Below are 16,602 nucleotides of genomic sequence, written 5' to 3'. Positions count from 1 at the left end.
GTACACGGGCCTACAACATTTCCGCCTCCATCGGAAATGCAGCCGCCACAGCCGGGATTTGATTCCGCGATCTGCGGGTCAGCAGCCGAGTACCTTAGCCACTAGACCTCCGTGGCGGGGCACGGATCCGAAGTCTGTATTTTCTATAATTTCCTAGGGGGGTGCAAGCGCCACTGAAGGAGCCTGCGTAAACACTAATTCCAGATTCCCCTCATGGTATTTTGTGTGGAACTGTATGGCTTCGCCCCACTTATCATCATTCACTCCGTGGATATGCTGTGATTTTTTGAATGAGCCAGTCTGAATCACGCACCAGCAGTTTCTGACTTGCGCCAGCTTTTCCTCTCGCTCTCCGCGACAGAATACAGTGATGATATTTAAGAAAATGTACTCGCTGTTGCAGAAGTAAGCTCCCTCACGAAGCACTTCGAGGTCGACGGCACTGTGTTAATCCTACAGTCCTTTCTTCTGATAACCAACGGTGCTCCTGCAGCTGCTAATCCAGCGGGCACGTGGTGTGGCGCCAGCCAATCTTACTGTAAACTGAGGACTCCACTCAAGGAGCGCGATCTTTTATACGTACATAAATAATATTTTCTTTGTCTCTCTGTCCGTTTGCTTCATGATTCAGAACACATCTCACTTGGGAACTGTTATATGGCAATACAACAATTCTCGGTTACGAATCGTATAGGTTGCCGTTTTGTTGTAGTAGCAGATCTACAAAGATAACTGGATCCTTTAATTACGACCGTAGATACACAGAGTTAAAAAATTGGGCTAAAGCATTGTTGTTGGGTATGCAATGTCGTCGTTATTCCTTATTGGGGAAATGAAGATTGTTGCTATGAGGAGCCCATGAACGCTGTGCTAATAAGAATCTAAATAGATAAGAGCATGCTGCATGGCTTTTCTGGAGTAATAAAATTCGCCTGGTCTTATCAAAACAACCGAAATGAAAACTATGAGCTATTACCCCTTTTCCAGACGCGTGGAACGACGAAGTTCTCTCCGAAAGCCATTGGAGTGATGACATTTTTTTTTAATTTGTAAAAAAATGCCTCACGCTATGTAGGCAAGCCAATTGCTTACAAGCGCGAAGCTAACTATCATAATTCGATTCGTGCTTTTTACGGTAAAATGTTATCGAAAGACGGACGGTTATTTTAAATGTCAAGGAAGTGTAGCGAAGTGGGGATGTGGGCACTCTGGCTTCAGCTTTGTTGGCAATATTGATGATATTTTCTTATCTTACAGAAATTAGTGGCAGCTGCCTTTTGGCAATCTCAGAGCGGTCACGCTCTGTACAACGAAGGGACTTCTTTCCATTGGACGCAGCCACCTCTTTTACTAGAATAAAAAGCTAAACATTTTGCCTTGTATAATTATTCCTGTGCTTCTAGCTGAAGTACTTATGTAGCTTAAGTTTAAAGGATTGCTTCCCCTTCTTAATGAGATGTCTACTTCAAAGAAACACCGATCCAGATTCTAGTGAACAATTTGCTGTTTCCTAACTTGATGAGTTTTAAGACACATTTTTCGGATGGCAGATCACGTTCTTTTTTGAAATGATCATCTATATTTTACAGGAAGAAAAGAGACTTGTAAAAACACTGGTTGCGCGCCACAATGAATCATTGAGGTGAGCCTTCTTTTTATTGTATTATCATTGCATTCTTATAAGGAATTATTCCATCGTTTTTGTATCTTATTGTCACAAGAGTTCAGAAGTACTGAGGTGTTTTAAACTAGCTCCTGGACAATGCATTCCTTGCAGCTGGCTCTCCAGCGGATGAGAAGTGTGAGATCATCTTTTGTCAGAACAACTTCTGCTCTTGCGCTCGACCCAATACGTGCGGCTGGCTTTATCTCCTTTTTTCCGAAAAAAATGACACAAAAAATAGAAAAATAAAAATAAACAAAGTACACACCTCCTCCGATGCTATACCATAGGCACGTAAAAAGGACACTAAAAATTAAGAGAAAGGGAAACAAAAATTAAAGAGTGTGACAATATAGGACAAGTCCATGAGCGAAGAAGGAAGTTTACAAAATTGAATAATAAGCACGAAGACCGATGAATCTTAAAAAGGGTACGAACAGCGCACAATGAATGGTTTCGTACGCAAAACATGAATGACGTCCGGCCACAGTTATGTTCTGTTCCGTGCCTGTGGTGTTAATCATTTCAGTCATGGCGTTCACATCTGTGGACGCGAACTTAAAAGTGGCGTCACACGCCACCTGTTTCTTCAAATGGTTTGAAACTCAATGCGCACATTCGGGCAGGCACCCTGAGTGGATAAATTGCTGTCATTTATTTAATTGTCTTTGATATTTTTCCCGAGAATCACTTCGCTAGACACACTTTCGTGCTTGACGTTCGTTTGACGTCCCGAGGTTTAACACCAACGTGAGAAGTATTTTATTCTCCACCTGAAACGAATACATCAAAAAATTGTGCATGCATGTAGGGGCTAGTAGCTAATTGTAATTATGCAAGTAGTGAAGATGGCTGGTAGCATAATAATTAGATAATAAGTTGCACACTCATTACCATAATTATTGAAACTTGCAGAAAACAACATATTCATTCTTTTTCTTTCTAAGAATAGAGCACTGTGCCTTGAAACTTCATACGTGGATTTGACCCGCTTCTGACAATTACAATATAACTGGTGTCTCAAGGGGATAAATCCAGAAACACTTCTTAGTTCACGTCACTGACGCGGCGTAGCACTTTATATCGGCTGAAATACCGGTTAAGTAACTTTTCACTAAAGCCACGGCTGTAAACACACTCAAACGTGGTCTACAGAATTGTAGAACACTTCTCTGTGGTGGGTATTATAGCGTCGTGCGTCTACCTGCTGCTGCTGGCCGATGTGCAGTCGTACGAGCTGTTGACCTTCCTCGGCACGCTCAACATATTCCATGGCATCAGTTGCCATGTTGTCGACTTGACAAGATAGGAAAGAGTCCAGCATGGTCTGCACTCGTGGCAGTACAGAAGCAGTAATGAGTATATCATGTGGTCTTGCATGAAGGTGTTACACACGAAGTTCGCATAAGACAAGATCCAGTCTCAAGTTTTGTGCATTACGTCAATTTATATTGCGATCATGTGTGCGAGTGTCTTATTCAGTCGCTCAGTAAGTCTGTTGGTTTGCGGGCTGTACGCAGTCGTTTTTCGGTGTCTGGTGTTCATTAGTTCAGAAAGTTCGTCCATAAGCTGCGCAGTGAATATTGTCCCTTTGTCCGTCACGATACTGAAAGTAGCACGGCTACGTTACACGACGTGGTGCATAAAAATTTGCGCTACCTGAGGAGCCGTGGCTCGTGAGATCACCGGCGTCTCAGCGTAGTGTGTCGAATAAGCGGCAGCAAAGATCACCCATATGTGGCCGTTCGCAGACGACAAAAATGCCCTAGAATGTTCTTGCCTACTAGGTTCGAACGATGTGGCAGGCGCTTCATTTGCTCCCCCTGACGTACTGTTTGACGCTTGCCGAAAGTCAGGGCCAATAGTACCTCTTCCTTACTCTGGCATGTGTTCGCGAGTAGCTCAGGGGACCAGATGTGGTATGTGCTTTATGGCAAGCGAAGAGGACATCGTATCGCATGTTTCGAGGAACCACCAGAACGTAAGCATGGACGTTCGAACGGCCATTGTTTTGTACAGCACGCTATCTCGCAAGCAGAACGACGTCTTCGAGTGGGACAGGTGATGTGGTGTGATTGCGTCCTGGTCCTCTAAACGACTGATGATTGGTTGAATCTCTGCGCCCTCTCACTGCCATCTGCTAGAGTATGATAAGATAATGAAATATAATGAGGGCAAGCAAAGCTTCGTCTTTCTCTGCTTCTTGACTGACGAGACGAAGGGGTGTGCGTGACAGTGTGTTATCGCTTTCATGCTTAAGGCTGGAGTTATAAATGATGTTCACGTCAAATTCCTTCAACCGCAAGCTGGACCATGCTAGTCATCCTGAAGGGTACTGCATGCTTACCAGCGAACGAAGGGCATGGTGTTTCGTCACTACTTTCAAGGAGCGACCACCAACGTAGGGGCGAAACTTCATGATCGCCCATACGACTGCCAGGCACTCTTTTTCCGTAGTCGAATAATTCACCTCGGCAAGGTATAGTGAGTGGCTCGCGTAGGTAATAAGTCTTTTCACTCCATTATAACGCTGAAAAAGGACTTTGCCGAGACTAATGGTGCTGGAATCGGTATGCACCTTCGTGTCAGCATCATCGCCGAAATGAGCGGCAATGGGGTTTGATTGCATGCGCTGTCCTAGCTTCGCATAAGCCGCCTGTTGCTCCTCCTCCCAGACAAATGGCGTGTCATGCCTTTTGAGTCGAGTCAGGTGTTCTGATATCTGCAAAAAGCTGTGAATAAATCTTTGATAATAGGCACACAAAGCAAGGAAGTGCTAGACGGCTTTCATATTGACAGGAGATGGTATTTCGGCATCTGCCATAGAATTTCCTAATATACACTAGTGAGATGTCTGGCGCTAGTGTCTGTGGGAGCTGCAACTCACGGTCCTTCAGCGAGCATGGGAATGAGGAGTAGTACACAGATTTGTCTAATTTTTGTACTTCTGGCCTGTTTCTAGCTCCGTGTGTGTTCCTGTGGCTTGGAGTTGTTTTCTGACTACAAAAATCAGCAAATGTTCAGTGGTTGTGCTTCATCACCTTATTTTATAGGATTACGATTTCGAATCAGGTCACGAAGTTCAAAATGGCTTATTCTTTCATGTGAAACAAAACTGAAACATCGCAACAAACGAAGCCAAAAGTGCGATTCGTCACCCGAACGTACGAATTCTAGGCAACTGTGTGTATTACCCATCATTCCCATGGTCGCTGAATGATCGCAGCGCCAGGGTCTCCTCTAGTTAACTTTTGGATACTCTATGGCTACCGCGGCAAACTTGTCTGGCTCAGTCCGGAGCCAGTGGCACTAACAACATACCCAAAAAACTTGAGCTCTTTATAATCGAATGGGCAAATCTCTGCCTTGAGCATGATGAGAGCGAATCGAATAGCTCCCAGCACACTCCGCAGGCGGTGAAGGTGTTGCTCGAACGTCGCAGAAAAGACCACCACATCGTAAATATACACAAGTCTGCCACTTCAGTGCTGTGAGGGCAGTGTCCATCATTCACTGGAAAGTGGCCCACGCTGAACACAAACCAAGAGGAAGCCCCCTAAATTGATACAGGTCAACTGGAGTGACAAAGGCTGCTTTCTCGCGGTCTGGCTCATCGAGTTCAATTTGCCAGTACCAGCTTTTCAGATCGAGTGAGGCGAAAATAGTGGTAATGACGAAGTCTGTCTAAAAAGTCGTTTGATACGTGGCAACGGCTAGACATCGTTTTTAGTCACGTTGTTAAGCTTCCGTTAGCCGACACAGAAGTGTAGTGTACCGTATTTTCTTTGACAAGAACGAACGAAGATGACCACGGGCTGTTGGAGGGTTCGATGATGTCATCGTCAAGCATTTCTCCAAGTTCTGTACGTATTCCTTCGCGTTCTTTTGTCGAGACGCGTTACGAGTGGTACTGCTGAGAGAGGTAGTTTTCAATATTCTGGGGTCACTGTTAATATCTGGGTAGCGGTGAATACGCAAAAAACCGCGAAGCCCAAGGCAGTGGTATGGGCATCGGTGGTATACGCGATCACTTATCAGCTTTACCGCAGTGAAAGCACAGGGGCTGGCTGTTGCGTGCAACATCTGACTTCCGAGTGCATGTGCGTCTATCATCTATGTAGGGAGCTGGCGGCTCCAATAAATGGGTGACAGGAGTGCACGGACAAAGGGCGGTGGCGGATACCCATCAGCGTAGTACGGTATATGTGGCGCGTTTGAAGCGACGTGATAGGAGGAGCTCGAGCGAACGTCGGCGGACAGGCTGCACAGCACTTTAGGACTTCCGGGTATATCGTCTCACGGCGGTATCTAGTAGGAGCTGGCGCAGCGTTATCAGGAGTAAACGGGTCTCGAAGGATCTTGTGGAGCTCATCTGTTTTAGGCGTCACTCAGATATTTTGCAACTTCTCACGCTACGTTACTAGCTACAGAGTGGATGAGGCGTCTCAGGCAATCACTTTTAGTTGCGATTCAGATGAAAATGTCCGCCGAAGACATGCCATTGAGTTGCCTCTCATACCACTTGGATCACAGCTTTAGCAACGTTTCCATCATTACGGCGTCGGACAGGAACTCCACGGCCACCTTTGGCAGGCTCTGCCCGAGGCTGCAAAGAGCTGCTCTTTGACACCACGCGGTGACGCAACTTCTTGTCTTCCGCCATTCTTGTGGCGGCTCGTCGAAAGAAGCGCGTCATGTCTTCCACGTGCGTGGTCACAGTTTTGCTTGGCAACTGGATGCAGGCCAAAATAGCTAGTTCAGCGATTTTTTTTGACGATCAGCGGTGGCGTAGACTTCCACACGTCTACAAAAGAATTCGTGCCATGACGTCAGATGCTCCGCTCGATTCTGATACCACGTACGTACCCCATTCTCGAAGCTAAATTAGACAAGACCCCGTGTTGCCGCGTCGTACAACTTGTTGAAGGTGGCTCGGAATGTACCGACCAGGCTTCAACGTCTTCACGCTTTATTCCTTGGATGCCGCTAAGTATACAATTCGCCGGCTAGTTTTTCGTTCCCTCCTTCAATCGCGTGGCTTCTCTTATCAACGCTGCGTCACTTAGAGACTCTTGACTTTTTGAATGATTGTAGGTCGTAAGATTCCAAGAACCCAAGATCAGTGGTCAGGGATCTTGCGTCTAGTTTCTCTGCGCCGAAGCTCGGAAACAACTTGAAAATATTATTACCTGATTTCCTGCACATCTTTAACACCTGCTGGACCCCTTCGTAAACCTGAATGACACCACTTTCACCCGAGCGAATGCTGTAACCCTCCGTGCTGGAGAGGACGCAGGTTCACAGGTTGCCAGTGGCGTGTTTAGTGATGCTTCACGCACATTCAATGAAGCGGTTAAACACTACCAGTTGAGTAGACAGCCATTTCGCCCTTCCGCACAGCAAGTGTTCAAGACATCAGGCCAACGCGTTTAGAATGCTGGAAACTGGGTCTTATCTAAGTCTATCTTTCCTCAGTATCATTTCATCAGAGGCTTTCGCGTCTGCTAGCCCTGAGTACGGGGAGGTTATAGTAATATTGAACAACTGCTGTGGCAGTTCCCCTCGTTACCAGACGCAATAGGCTCATGAAACAGCATTTGAACACCGCCTTATGAATTTTAGAGTTGCTATTGTCCTTGCACGCTAGTGTCCGAAGCATCCAGGTAAGCCACTCCGCAGAGCGCCGGCCGCACGGTGTGCTTTTAGTTTCAGTGTCAGTTTATTGAGCGTAATTGGGTGGGGGGTTACATAAAGGGAAAGGTATACAGAAAGAGGTCCCTTAGTTTAAACACTGCAATTGGACCTCATGTCATACCACACACAAAAAAACAGAAGAAGTAAAACAGGAAAAAACAGTAAAAACAGTAAAAGGAGCGCCAATATGCGTACAAAATAATAAAAGGGGCATTATGGTATGCAATAACATAGAGAATATTTGACACTTAAATACACAAAAAAGGGAAAACAAAATCGACGCTAATACAGCGCAAACAAAGCAATCACTAGGAATAAACACTGATATATACTTCAGAACAAAAAGAAAGTATTAAAATAGATAAAAAAGACATGAAAACGTATGACATAAAAGCAACGACAGTAACTACACATAAGTCAGAAGTTTAAAGAAGGATTCAGGTAAAGTCGAACTGAATGTTTAAAGGCATTTATTGAGGGATTGGCTTTAGTCTCTAAAGGCAGAGTGTTCCATACCTCGATGGCGGAGAAGCTTACTGTTTTTAATCCGTAATTCGTGCGCGCCTTGGGCAATAAGATAATGTTTTGAAAGGAGAAACATATATTACTAGAGGAAGTTGTAATTGTATTGCCTATAATACAAAAAAGATCTGAATTATGTTAGGCGGTAGGCAATTACAGCTAAGTTAAAGATGATCATATTTGCAATACGAATAACATTTATAGTGAAGAAAATAGTGAATATGAATGGGCATGATGATCACTGTGCGTTATTATGCGGAGCGCCTGTTTTTGAATATGCGCTAGTGGGCTTACGTAGGTTTTGTACGTGAGTCCCCTAGATTCAATACTGTTGTTGAAGTGACTATGAAGGAAGGCAAAATAGAGAGCAGATAGTGTAGGAAGTGTAAAAAATTGGCGTCTCTGGGCAGAACACGAATTTCATAGGCGGTTTTTTTATTAACTCAATATAATGGTTGAAGTTCAAAAATCAATCAACTTCTACACCGAGAATTTGGCATTTTTCAGATGGAAATATTTCATAGTTATTAGCATAGACCGGGAATGCATCATCTCGCTTTTTTGAACTAGAACTGAAAATACCAAACTTTGTCTTATTCGAATTAATAACAAGCTTGTTGTTGAGGCACCAATAATTGACGCTTCGAACACCGCTGTTTAGCTGGGAGGTTAGGGCAGGAATGGAGTCGTGAGCAATTAATATGGTGGTGTCATCTGCGTAAAGCAAGGATTCTGTGTGAGGGGATAAAGTCTGTCAGGTCATTTATGTAAAGGAGAAATAGAAGACGACCTTATATTGACACTTGTGGGACCACTATATTGGTAGTTTTGGAGCCCGACAGTACGCCTGGAATGGATACAACTTGTGTACGACTCAGTATATAACTAGAAAAGAAATCTCGTGGTGGACCAGTGATACTATAGGAAGACCGCTTGTTCAAAAGAATAACATGATCGATAGAATCAAAGGCTTGACTGAAGTCAATGAAGGCTGATCCAAAGAATTTTGCGTCATAAATTGTGTTTCTGATAATTTCAGTAAGAGCAATTAGTGCTAGATTTATGGAAAGTCCTTGACGAAACCCGAATGGATGGGGCGATGAGAGCTGAAACTTGTCGAGGTATTTTGTAAGGTGGACGGAATATAATTTTTTGACAACCTTACTGAAAAAAGGAATAATAGCTATAGGCCTATAAGTGCTTATGAGTGACTTAACTCCTTTCGTATGAACAAGCACTATCTTGCTTTACTTTAGTTCGGAAGGAAAGATAGAGAGCCTAAAGAATAATTTAACGATATGGGCAAACATAGGGGCGATGACATCAACAATGCCCTTCATGTATTCTGCAGATATGTTGTCAAGTCTAGCGCTAGTTGTTTTCAAGCTTAAAACTGTGTTGCTAAGTTACGCTGGCCGGGTTGGAAAAAGATAAAAGATTGCAATGGACGCCGTTTGTCGTTCTAGGTAGTGAGAGGGTGGCTCTGTGCATGTGAGGATTTCTCAATATGCAAATATATTGAACCCCATCACTGTCGGGCGACGATAGTGGTGACATTGCTGTCAACTTTCAACATCAAAATAAAATTATCAATCTTTTTATGACACTAAAGCATGCTCGTTGCCGCTTACGTGTTGAACTATCATCTATTTTCGCCACAATCAGAAATTTTTTGCAGAGCGATAGACAGTCACTTTATTATTTACTAAAACCCGGAACAGCAATGAGTAGAAAAGATATCAGGTCAAAAGTGCGACACTGAAATAATAAAAAAAGGCTGTTTCATTTCAACGGGCCCCATTTAGGTGCAAGAAGAGACAAAGCTGTTCAGATGGTCTACGTGTATGAGCATGTTCTTTAACACAGCTTGTTGCTGTGACCCTGAAGTCTCAAGGCTTTCTGATATGTCCTACAGCCTCAGCTGAAGATTGCATTTTGAGCCTGTCACAACCGTTACAACTTTTCCACCGCTGTCTTCTGCTTTCGCTCCCGAATGAGTACATGAAACGATTCAAAAGTATGACACTTCTACGCATATACTGATGCGCATGAACCTTGTTTTAATTTCCAGCATGACCACTTTGCTTCATCGGGGCTGCACACGCAAGCGATGTTGCACCACAGCTGACCTATGGTCAATTCCTGCGTAGCACGCAACAGCTACGCCGCGGCTCTAGATGGCAATACATCATTGAATAGACCTACAAAATGAGCCAGGGTCCGCAGATGAAGTTCGCTCAGCTGAGATATTCAGTATATGTAAATTTATCTGACTGAAAAATTTTCGCATAGAATTCAGAACTAAACTGCCAGAGATATTTAAAATGTTCATAAATTTTTGAATATTCCTTAAAGCGACGTTTGAAGAAATGAGAGGTCACAGTGTTTCTTAATGTCCCCGTTTGAAGCAAGATTTTCACTTCTTCTTTAGAGATGCCCGGAAGAGAATAGGGGGAATTGGCCCTATATACTTTGCTGAGGTTTGTCCCGGTGAGGTAAGTAATATTTTCACGTTGTTCATTGAGCGTTACACTATGACAGCTTTATGGCAAACACGGGGAACAGAGGAACCTCTGATCAATTTTCGACCTCATTGCCCCCGTAGTTATGGTGTTCAGAAATATCTACCGAGTATTGCAAAAGACTTAGTGTTACAGTGTCACTTGGTATAATGAGTTCCAAGGAAAAACCATAGTGATCTTTAAATAATCATTGAGTTGCGATATTTACAACATCAGATGATAGTCTCTTCCCTTCACGACATTAATAAAATACCGAACAGCACCAGTAGGTGCGCATAATGTTGTAATCTTTACTGACCGTACCCATTCAGGAGGCCACCTGTTAAATTGCGTGTAACGTGTGGCGTAAGTGATAGGTAGGCTGCATATGTTGGGTTTGCTGTAATATGCATTTGATGGGCCCATAGGCAGGATGCGGCAAGGTTCTTTAGAGATAATCACGTGAAACCATGTTAAAATATTGACAATAATAAACTAGTCGACTTTAGGAATGCGGGAAGGATTAGATGTGAAAGCTCCTTCATAAACGTGACGATTTAGAAGTATTCTGAGAACAGGAATCATACTGACATAGCCTTAATTAAGTGCAAAATAATCAATTTCACAACGTTGCCTGCCAGGTTGGGTGCGAGAACTAAAATGAACCAGCAGATATCACTAGCGAAATTGATTTCACGTTTAAAAGTAGACATTTAGGTGCTCGCTGGGCTTTCTTTTAGCGAAGTTTACTTTATATAGTTTCGTAGAGACTTTAGACGAAAATGAGACGGAATAAGAACTAATTGTAAGAACGTGTAAATCCAAGGAGTCATTATGGCAAATTTCAAACCCGTAGACGGTGAACTTCATCGCTCAAGACTCAAGAATATCTAGGCATTCTACTCATCGGCAGACTCATTGCACAGAAAGACGTCCAGATGCTCTTTGGCTAGCTGGCGCTATACCATATTGACTTGAGGACGGGAGTGCGAGATCGTGGCACATTCTCTGACCGAGAGCCATTAAGTATTACGGAGTGTTTGGTAATATTATGCGCTTTTTAGTAATACGCACTGAGAGCGCTAGCACAGGAGAACTTACCTTCACAAAAGGCGATGCAAATTGAATACCTTCGTTCATTCTTGCACGTGCTTGAGTGGCTGGTAATACTATCGTTGTAGCACAATCACTGCAATGACAACGCCTCTGCGACTCAAGCTTCTAGTGCAAGAGCCCCATGAAGAGCGTTTCTGCTAAACTTTGTGAAACTCGACCATTGGCTAAACACCTTGTCACGGAAGGCTCCCTGGGTGACGTCATAAGCCCATCCGAGCTGTTTTTAATATGTGTTACCCCCCCTCCCCCTAAAATGCAGGGTAAGAGCTGTGACATCGGATTTCGTACTCCCGTGCAACAACTCAGAAGGGGAAGATCCTCCTCTCTATTGAAAAGGTTTCTACTCACGGACAACTTTGCTTGTCAAGGAAGGGAGTGATATTGGAGAGGAGCATCTGCACATGCATTCGTACGCGAAAGAGCCTGTTTCGGATGCGTTTCCCACCACCATAGGAGGTGGTCGGTGTGCGGCATCTGTAGCAGAGCATTTGATTTGTCTGCAGCCATTCGAAGATTCAGTTTGTGACAACGCTATGAAAATGGAAGAACCAGATTGAGACGAACGTTCAGCCGCAAACGCAGGCGCCTTTCAGCGCATAAGGTACGCGTGAAAAGCATGACGTTCTAAGAGTTAAAAGATACGATGTGAAGATGTTTAAGCTGAATGATGTGTAATGGACACTTGGCAATATTCTGCAAGGAGGCTTTTCTGTAAAGCTTGTTTTTCATCCAAAAACTCTTGTGCACAGACTGCTTGTCTCGCTCATAGTTTTGAACTCGCGTGCTCGCGTGCCTTCACTGGAATTCGGAGAGGTAGCGTTTTGTTGTACTCGGGTGCTCACGTGACTTTGCTGGAATTCATAGACGTGAAATCACAATGAGCGAGAAAAGCAGTCTGTGAACGAGAGTTCTTGGTTGGGAAACAAGCCTTAGAGGAAAGCCATCTTGCAGATTATTTCAAACTGTTCATTATTTCAAACTGGTGAGTGCAGATTATTTTAAACTGGTGAGTGCGGTGTCTTCCGTGAACGAGCCAAAAGAGTTTCTCGTAGAAATTAAAGCAGTTATCTTTTAATTGTTACGTAGGAGGCGTGGGCAAAATTGTGGGACTTCATCCAGTTGGGGCAGCATTCTCGAAGGTCGGCTTCGTAGTCGCGATTTCACGGCCAAGGAAAGTCCGCGAGTGTAGAGCGGCCTTAACGGGGTAAGAAGGGAAAGAGTGTGGTGAAGTGAAGGGCTGGAGAGGGTGGGAGGGACGAAATAATTGACCACGTACCTCCGTGCTTTGACGAGAAGGACGTCGAAAGGCAATAGTACTCTGTTTGAATGCTCTGCGTGAGATATGACGCTATTTGGCAGTGACGTAAGAAAAAAAACAAAGTTCTGTTAGAACGCATAGCTACTGGTAGGTGGCAGCAGTACGTTGTTTTAGTTAAAGTTCATCAGTGTTTTAACGAAGCGTAGGAAACACCCGTTTTTTCGTTCATATCCTAGCATTGTCGGGGTGGCGTAATAAACACTTAATTTCACCATTTGAATTACGTATTTATGCTTTTCAAATAAAAATTTGGCAGATCCCACGTACAGTTGGAATCGATCATATGCGAAGCACGAAGCAGAAATGTTTATATGCCACTTTGAAATCGGCACAATGTTACGAGGTGATGGTAAATGATGCCATACATGACTTCAAAGTCAAGATTATCATGTTTGGATGTGTTGTTTACCTTTGTCATCTATTCACGTCACGTGATACGAAATTTAGTATATGTCAAGCTAGCGAAACGGCCGCGAGCACGCTATGCGCGTGGTACGCTGACACATGTGTCAGAATTTTTCTGTTTGCACCAGTCATATATTTTGGTATCCATTGGCGTCACGTAACACCAAATTTAGTATATGTGGAGCTAGCAAAACGGCCGCAAGAGCATATTGAAGGACCCAATATACTCAAATGTAGCATTGACGCACGCGCACGCTGGGCACAGCAACGCTACTTTTAGCAAAACGCGAGCACTCCATAGTCTGATGCCTGGCGTGACCAGCGTCCACCGGCGCGGTTCAACGGCACTAAGCACGAAATGTGACATACTGCATTTAGTGCCGATGCGTTGCCCAGACAACACTGCGTCTCCCTCTTTACGTGACGGAGGGACGCCGGACGAGCTGAAACACGCATGTGTCAAAGCAACACAGCGCGGCGCGCTCCTGCGAGTATATGGCAGAACCCGCGCCTGGCGTGGCAACGCCAACGCGACGCGGCTTAATGAACACCGGCGAGCACGCGCACCGCGTCACGTTGAAATGTATTGGCGCCTTGACTGTGGCATGTAGTCACGTTCTCACATGACACGCGTCTCATGATTGTTATATTTGCACCAGTCACATACCTTTGTCATACGTTGGTGGCACGTAATACCATATTTGACATACGTGAAGCCAGAGATCTGGCCGCGAGCGCATCACGAGTGTGACATGTAGTCATGTTACATGACACGCATGTCGTGATTATGATGTTTGGATGCGTCATTTACCTGTCATTCGTTGGCGTCACATAATACCGAGTTTAGTACATGTGAAGCTAGCGAAATGGCCGCGAGCGCATCATGAGCGTAGCATGTAGTCATGTTGTTACATGACACGCATGTCATGATAATCATGTTTGCACCAGTCTCATGCCTTCGTTATTCATTGACATCCCGTACCAAATTTGTTATAAGTGAAGCTAGCGAAATGGCTGCCAGCCCATCATGAGCGTGGCATGTAGTAATGTTGTTACATGACAGGCATGTCAAGATTTTTATTGTAGGGTCTGTCGCTTGTGTTCGCCATGCAACCAAGCCGTACCCTACCAGTTTTGCAACATGCCACGTTAACAAAACCACTGAAAGAGCTGCAGGACCATGAACAGTAAATCATGACATTGATGACATACATGTCATATTCTTCATGTTCTGATTAGTCAAGTATGATCTTTTTATAGTCGTAGTATCCCATACCAGGTTTTGTATCGATACAGTTACCGAAACGGCCAGGCGTGCTAAAGTAGTAGGCAGATAGATAGATCATCATCATCATAATCATCATCATCATCATCATCATCATCATCATCATCATCAGCCTGACTACGACCACTGCAGGACAAAGACCTCTCCCATGTTCCGCCAGTTAACCCGGTCCTGTGCTTGCTGCTGCCAATTTATACCCGCAAACTTCTTAATCTCATCTGCCCACTTAACCTTCTGTCTCCCCCTAACCCGCTTCCCTTCTCTGGGAATCCAGTCAGTTACCCTTAATGACCAGCGGTTATCCTGTCTGCGAGCTACATGCCCTGCCCATGTCCATTTCTTCGTCTTGGTTTCAGCTATGATATCTTTAACCCCCGTTTGTTCCCTAATCCACTCTGCTTTCTTCTTGTCTCTTAAGGTTACACCTACCATTTTTCTTTCCATTGCTCGCTGCGTCGTCCTCAATTTAGGTTGAACCCTCTTTGTAAGTCTCCAGGTTTCTGCTCCGTAGCTAAGTACCGGCAAGATACAGCTGTTATATACCTTCCTCTTGAGAGATAGTGGCAATCTACCTGTCATAATTTGAGAGTGCTTGCCGAATGTGCTCCACCCCATTCTTATTCTTCTAGTTACTTCAATCTCGTGGTTCGGCACTGCGGTTATTACCTGCCCTAAGTAGACATAGTCTTTTACAACTTCAAGTGCACTATTACCTATCTCGACAGAAACTGATAAGCAAGAAGCCAATGAATGAGCTAGAACTGAGAGGGAAAGTACATGAATTCAGAGTCTCGCTTCAGAACAGGTACTCGGCTCTTATTGAGGAAACCAACCTGAGCGTAGATATAATGAATGATAATCTGACGAGTATCATTACGGAGTGTGAAGTGGAAGTTGGAGGCAGGGTAGTTAGACAGGACACTGGCAAGCTTTCCCAGGAAACGAAGAACCTAATTAAGAAGCGTCAAATCATGAAAGTGTCAAGTACAACAGACAAAATAGAACTGGCAGAGCTTTCGAAGTTGATAAATAGACGTGAAGTATGCGATGTAAGAAGGTATAACATGGAGAGAGTTGAACACGCTCTGAAAAACGGAGGAAGTGTCAAAGCATTGAAGAGGAAACTTGGCATAGGCAAATGTCGGATGTATGCACTAAGGGACAAAGAAGGCAAAATAACTACTAATATGGATAGGATAGTTAAAATAGCGGAGGAGTTTTACAGAGATCTGTACAGTAGCCGAGACAACCACGACCTTAATACTATAAGAACTAGCAGTAACCCAGATTACACCCCACCAGTAATGATAGAAGAAGTCAGAAAAGCTTTGGAGAGCATGCAAAGGGGCAAAGCTGCTGGTGAGGATCAGGTAACATCAGATCTGCTGAAAGATGGAGGACAGATTGTGTTAGAAAAACTAGCCACCCTGTTTACGAGGTGTTTCCTGACGGGAAGAGTACCAGAGTCTTGGATAGATAGATAGATACGGTCAAAGTCACCGAAGTTCGCTAAGAAATGCTTCGCATTTAAAAGACGCACTGCCTAACAATCACTTATTGATGTTGCCCCTATATATCCGTAATATTTGCTTTTTACTTGACAATGTTCACAAGTATGAACGCAGCCACCAGATCAAAATAGGTCGACTTTGAGCATGGGCTCAAACTTTCCCTGAACGGCTGCATCATTCGAGAGACCCTAACAGGCAGACCAAAATCTTCGCTTGACAATGGTCTTTAAATAAAAAAAGGGCCGTGTTAAGAACCGCGCTCTGTGAGGAGAGAAAGGGGGAGCGGACACGGTTCCACTCTTTCAGAAATGAACAGTTACTTTCCAGCCTTAGACGCCGAACAGGTAGCACGTTTGAAGCACCAGCACGCACTTGCAGGTTAACACCAGTATACCGCCAGAAGGCCGGCGAAAACTCCATGGTACATTCTACACCTTTCACGTTGATGGCAACTGCGTTCACTTTCTTTTCATTGTGACGGCAATTATATAGACACTCTCGGTTGGATTGCGCCGCCGACAGCGGCGTGCGCGTCGGCGTTAACGTAGGCGTCAATATAATGCACCGACTATGTGTACGTATCTATA

At 44.3% G+C, this 16,602-nt stretch overlaps 1 long non-coding RNA gene across 1 annotated transcript in view; it reads left to right on the top strand.

The window, feature by feature from the left end:
- Nucleotides 1–16,602, top strand: part of LOC119173399 (uncharacterized) — a 68,236-nt gene that overhangs the window by 49,285 nt on the left and 2,349 nt on the right. The window contains exons 2-3 of the long non-coding RNA XR_012888717.1: nt 1,590–1,642; nt 10,311–10,374. This is a non-coding gene — a long non-coding RNA (uncharacterized LOC119173399). The remainder of the gene's footprint in view (nt 1–1,589; nt 1,643–10,310; nt 10,375–16,602) is intronic.

This window comes from Rhipicephalus microplus, unplaced genomic scaffold (assembly GCF_043290135.1).
Source record: "Rhipicephalus microplus isolate Deutch F79 unplaced genomic scaffold, USDA_Rmic scaffold_15, whole genome shotgun sequence".
NCBI classification, from domain to species: Eukaryota; Metazoa; Arthropoda; class Arachnida; order Ixodida; family Ixodidae; genus Rhipicephalus; species Rhipicephalus microplus.
Note: the sequence above shows the minus strand (reverse complement) of the source record. Positions and strands in the feature narration are given on the sequence as shown.